Raw genomic sequence first — 6,000 nt, 5'->3', positions numbered from 1 at the left:
GTGATAACGTGCAATAGAAGACACAGTTATTGTATGTAATCTAGAAGACTATTCTGAGTTTATTCAATTTTATGTGTTCTGACCCCAGTATTACAAATTACAAAAGTACTCTTCTGGATTAACCGTTTGACTCCCACTCTATTACACAATATTGCAACGGGGATCAAAATGTGCTTTTGGGAATACAAATTCCCCATTTTGCTTATCAGTACAGGTCCCAGCGGTTGGACATCCATTGATCAGCAAGTTATCACCTATCTTGCAAATTGGTGACTTGTTTAAACTGGAGAACCCTTTGAAGGTGATGTCCGAACTGAATCATAGCTTAATTTTCTAAGGTTATACAGTATATCTGTGGAATAACGTGAAGAACGTGTTTTTCTTCCAATTGAAGAACTATTTGTACAAGGATCATTCAATTCAGTGTTTCCAGGGTCGCTTTCTGAATGCAGTTAAGTAGTGTGATACATGGATATTGATGTTTATGAATGAGTCTTTAATACTGGGTACAGAGTGATGTAAACTGTTACAAATAAGGCTAGTTCCTGTTTTAATAATTGATCATTGTAATAGAAAAGAAAAACTTGAGTGAGCTCACTCGGTCACACAATTCCAGGCTTCATAATCTGAGTCATCAAAGTTTAATCATCAAACTTTTTTTTATTTGCTATGATTCCGGTTCAATAAACATACCAACTTTTCTTTTCTTTCCTTTTCTTTTCTCCATACCACTCACTCACACTCTACTGCCTTCCAAAAGTGACCTATTCCCTTTTAAAACCTTTAGGATTGACTGTAAACCCAACTTTCTTTATTCATTTTAGTTTGTTACTTCAATGTATATTTGCTGAGATCAAAGCATGAATAACATTGTTCTACAATCCCTGGCAAAAATTATGGAATCACTGGCCTTGGAGGATGTTCATTCAGTTGTTTAATTTTGTAGAAAAGAAGCAGATAAGAGACATGGCACAAAACTAAAGTCATTTCAAATAGCAACTTTCTGGCTTTAAGAAACACTTAAAGAAATCAAGAACAAAAAATGTGGTAGTCAGTAATGGTTACTTATTTTAACCAAGCATAGGGGAAAAATTATGGAATCACTCAATTCTGAGGAAAAAATTATGGAATCACCCTGTAAATTTTCATACCCAAAAATAACACCTGCATCAAATCAGATCTGCTCGCTAGTCTGCATCTAAACAGGAGTGATCACACCTTGGAGAGCTGTTGCACCAAGTGGACTGACATGAATCATGGCTCCAACACAAGAGATGTCAATTGAAACAAAGGAGAAGATTATCAAACTCTTAAAAGAGGGTAAATCATCACGCAATGTTGCAAAATATGTTGGTTGTTCACAGTCAGCTGTGTATAAAATCTGGGCCAAATACAAAAACTTGGGAAGGTTGTTAAAGGCAAACATACTGGTAGACCAAGAAAGACAAAGCGTCCAGACCGGAAACTCAAAGCAATATGTCTCCAAAGCAAGAAATGCACAACAAAACAAATGAGGAACAAATGGGTGGAAATTGGAGTCAACGTCTGTGACCAAACTGTAAGAAACCACCAAAAGGAAATGGGATTTACATACAGGAAAGCTAAATGAAAGCCATCATTAACACCTAAACAGAAAAAAACAAGGTTACAATGGGCTAAGAAAAAAGCAATCGTGGACTGTGGATGACTGGATGAAAGTCATATTCAGTGATGAATCACGAATCTGCATTGGGCAAGGTGATGATGCTGGAGCTTTTGTTTGGTGCCGTTCCAATGAGATTTATATTCTAATTTTATATTTTATTCCACAGTCATTGATTATATGGGGCTGCATGTCAGGTAAAGGCACTGGGGAGATGGCTGTCATTACATCTTCAGTAAATGCACAAGTTTATGTTGATATTTTGGACACTTTTCTTACCCCATCAATTGAAAGGATGTTTGGGGATGATGAAATCATTTTTCAAGATGACAATGCATCCTGCTATAGAGCAAAAATTGTAAAAACATTCCTTGAAAAAAGACACATAAGGTCAATGTCATGGCCTGCAAATAGTCCGGATTTCAATCCAATTGAAAATCTTTGGTGGAAGTTGAAGAACATGGTCCATGGCAAGGCTCCAACCTGCAAAGCTGATCTGGCAACAGCAATCAGAGAAAGTTGGAGCCAGATTGATGAAGAGTACTGTTTGACACTCATTAAGTCCATGCCTCAGAGACTGCGAGCTGTTATAAAAGCCAGAGGTGGTACAAAAAATACTAGTGATGTGTTGGAGTGTTTTTTTGTTTGGTTGTTCTTCATGATTCCATAATTTTTTCCTCAGAATTGAGTGATTCCATAATGTTTCCCCTATGCTTGGTTATAAAAGTAACCATTACTGACGACCACATTTTTTGTTCTTGATTTCTTTTAGTGTTTCTTAAAGCCAGAAAGTTGCCATTTGAAATGACTTTAGTTTTGTGCCATGTTTGTGATCTGCTTTTTTTTCTTCAAAATGAAACAACTAAATGAACATTCTCCAAGGCCGGTGATTCCATAATTTTTGCCAGGGGTTGTACATAGTTTCAAAAGCTGTCAGGTTCACTTATGAACTCACAACACCAATAATGTAACCCACGGTGGTTAGCCGCACATAACTAATGTATACCTATAAAAAGGCACCACACATTGATGATATAGAAAAAACACTTTATTGAACATCATAAAACACCAAACATGGTCAAAATAGCCCACAATAGGCAGCAGGTAAGAGACAACACATACAGAATAAAAAAGGGTAGACACCTGGCATCAAAATCATGGAGAAATATCCTAAAAATTAGTGACATGAAGTACACATTTTATATGCTTTGTATGTAGGCAAAAGAAGTATGTTACCATATACTATAATAGTCCTTGCAAGGTAGTCACATCACAGTGTTACATACCTCTGACAAATATAATTTTAGCAACAGAGGGGGCTAATATACCAAATACGCCACATAAGGGAAATAAACAAAGACTATCATAACAATAGAGGTATAGTACTACATCAGCTCATATTTACCAAGTGGGACAAATAGCCAGGCGTCCACCACACCCGACGCGCGTTTCGCAAGGAGTTGCTTCGTCCAGGCTGGTAAAGGGTCTTGGATATTAGCTCCCAGTCTATCAAATGTGCCAATTCTGGTGCTCTGCCCGGTTCTTCCCATTTGCCCTATGGAGATGGCAAGTGGGGTTCATATCTGTTGGGTTGATGTCACCTTTGTGTTGTCCGGTGACATCAAGCCCATGGATTGGTAATGGAGAGGCGTCTATGAGACGCCTATCCAGTACTAATTCTATAGTTATTATGTAAATAAAGGTCAAAGGGGTAAGGTTTCTCCTTGTGGAGAGTGACATACCACCTCTGGCTTGTCATGGTAAGGAGGCTTATTTACCGTGCAATTCTCCTCTGGGAAATTTAATATGCAAATAGCCTCTTCAGAGAAAAAGAGGACTTGAACTCTATAGTGCCACCTATTGGAAGTAGCGATCCTACATGTCACAACCCTTTAACGAGTCTTGCAATATGACTTAGGATAAGAGCCAAATCAGCTCCATGGATATTGGCCACTTAAAAAAATAATAATGCCAGCTCACAGCTATCTGCTTTCCCTTAGCTGGCTATTAAAAATATGGGAGACCCCACGCCATTTTTTAAATTTATTTAAGTATTAGCTAAATACAAGTACAGAAAATTATACACGCAAAGCACTGATTATACACTGCTCAAAGAATAAAGGAAACACTAAAAACCCACATCTTAGATATCACTGCATGAAATATTCCAGTTGTAAATCTTTATTCTTTACATAGTGGAATGTGTTGAGAACAATAAAACCTAAAAATGAACAACATTAATCACAACTAATATCCCACGGAGGTCTGGAGTTGGAATGATGCTCAAAATCAAAGTGGAAAGTGAAGTTACAGGCTGATCCAACTTTAGTGGAAATGCATCAAGACAAGGAAATGATGCTCAGTAGTGTGTGTGGCCTCCACGTGCCTGTATGACCTCCTTACAATGCCTGGGTATGCTCCTGATGAGGTGGCAGATGTTCTCCTTTGAGATCTCCTCCCAGACCTGGACTAAAGCATCCACCAACTCCTGGACAGTCTGTGGTGCAACATGACTTTGGTGGATGGTGTGAGACATGATGTCCCAAATGTTTTCAATCAGATTCAGGTCCTCACAATGGCAGTTTACAATTTTCACTACTACGGCTTGTTCCTGTAAAACACACATGAAGTAAAAATCGTCACTACACCTGTAGGTAAATTCCCAAAGGGGTCTAATTTCCACTAGAAGGGGGGTTCTGCTCTTCTAGCACTTAGAGACTCTGTATATGGAGTCTGCAAATTATTCTAGCTAAATCTGGGCTCCAGGAGGAAAATAGTGTTCGTAACTCCTGGGTCTTGCCTATGACTAAGCAATACTGTACAGCTACACAGCTACATATGGGGTATTTCCTCATTCAGCATAAGTTGTGAGACAAATTTTGGTGCCATTTTTACTCATTTCCCAGTCTAAAAATGTAAAATCTAGAGCTAAAACTAAATTTTTTGGGTAAAAATGTAATTATTTTGTTTTCACTGCCCACTGGTATAAAATTCTGTGACACAACTTTGGTGTCAATATGATCACTGCACCCATAGATGAATTAATTGAGTGGTGTAGTTTGTAAAATGACATCACTTATTGGGGGTTCTGCTATTATGACACCTCAGTGGCTCTACCATTGTGACATGGCACCCTAAAACTAGTCCATCAAAATCTGAACTCCAGTATGGTGCTTCTTCCCTTCTGAGCTGTGCTGTATTGGTGTACTCAGGAGAAATTGCACTACACATTTTGGGGTCAATTTTCCCGTTAACCTTGTGAAAATAAACAAATTTGGGGGTATTTTTGGGTAATACATGTGATTTTTTTATTTTCATGGTTCAACTTTATAAACTTCTGTGAAGCACCTGGAGGTTCACGGTGCTCACTAGGGTTGAGCAAAACGGGTCGTTCATTTTCATAAGTCGCCGACTTTTGGCAAAGTCGGCATCTCATGAAACCCGACCCGATCCCTGTGCGGGGTCGGCCATGCGGTACGCGATCATGGCGCGAAAGTCACGTTTCGTATGACGCGATTAGCGCCATTTTTTCAGCCAATGAATGAGCGTGGGCAGAGTGATGACATAGGTGTTAGGGGAGTGAACGCCTATCGTCATGTTATCGCTTGTGCGCAGTAGGGATTTGGAATGTGCAATACGAAATTTTCTGTGCTGGGACGGAGGAGGAGGAGGAGGAGGAGGAGGAGAAGGAGGAGGAAAAAATAAATAAATAAATTAAAAAAAAAAAATTCCTTCATTGGGTTTCGTGTTTCGGCCGAAACCCGACTTTTAACGGTGGTCGGCCGATTTCACTCGACTCGACTTTTAAGACAGTCGGGTTTCACAAAACCCGACTCGACCCTAAAAAACTAAAGGTCGCTCAACCCTAGTGCTCACTGTTGTGAATTCCGTTCTGGAGCTCCCTCCTGTGGTTGCTAATGGTATTTTTATGAGTTCTGCCCTTGGGCTCCCTCTGGTGGTTTCGAGTGGAACTGCTGCTCCTTTAGGTAGCTGTAGCAGCTGCCTTCACTAATCACCTTGCCTGGGTTTGTTATTTAAACCTGCTCTGGGCTTTAGTTCATGCCAGCTGTCAATGTTCTTGGTTGGATTTGGTTCTCTCCTTGGATTTCTCATATGGCCTGTCCTTGTCAGCAAAAGATAAGTTTTTGCTAGTTCTTGTTTGTCCATTTGCTTGGACTCTATTGCTCTGCAAATATGTCTCTTTTTGTCTAGCTTGTCATTATGTATTATTCAGGCTAGCTGGAAGCTCTGGGAAAGCAGATTTGCCCCTCCACACCGTGAGTCGGTGTGGAGTTCATTTTTGTAAACTCTGCGTGGATTTTGTAGTTTTTAATACTGACCGCACAGTATCCTTTTCT

The 6,000-nt window shown here is 39.5% G+C and overlaps 1 long non-coding RNA gene across 1 annotated transcript in view; it reads right to left on the bottom strand.

Annotated features, from left to right (window-relative positions):
* Window positions 1–3,499: 3,499 nt before the first annotated feature.
* Window positions 3,500–6,000, bottom strand: part of LOC143817987 (uncharacterized) — a 28,329-nt gene continuing 25,828 nt past the window's right edge. The window contains exon 3 of the long non-coding RNA XR_013224242.1: window positions 3,500–4,253. This is a non-coding gene — a long non-coding RNA (uncharacterized LOC143817987). The remainder of the gene's footprint in view (window positions 4,254–6,000) is intronic.

Source organism: Ranitomeya variabilis, chromosome 3, assembly GCF_051348905.1.
Source record: "Ranitomeya variabilis isolate aRanVar5 chromosome 3, aRanVar5.hap1, whole genome shotgun sequence".
NCBI lineage: Eukaryota > Metazoa > Chordata > Amphibia > Anura > Dendrobatidae > Ranitomeya > Ranitomeya variabilis.
This window is presented reverse-complemented; position numbering and strand designations above follow the sequence as displayed.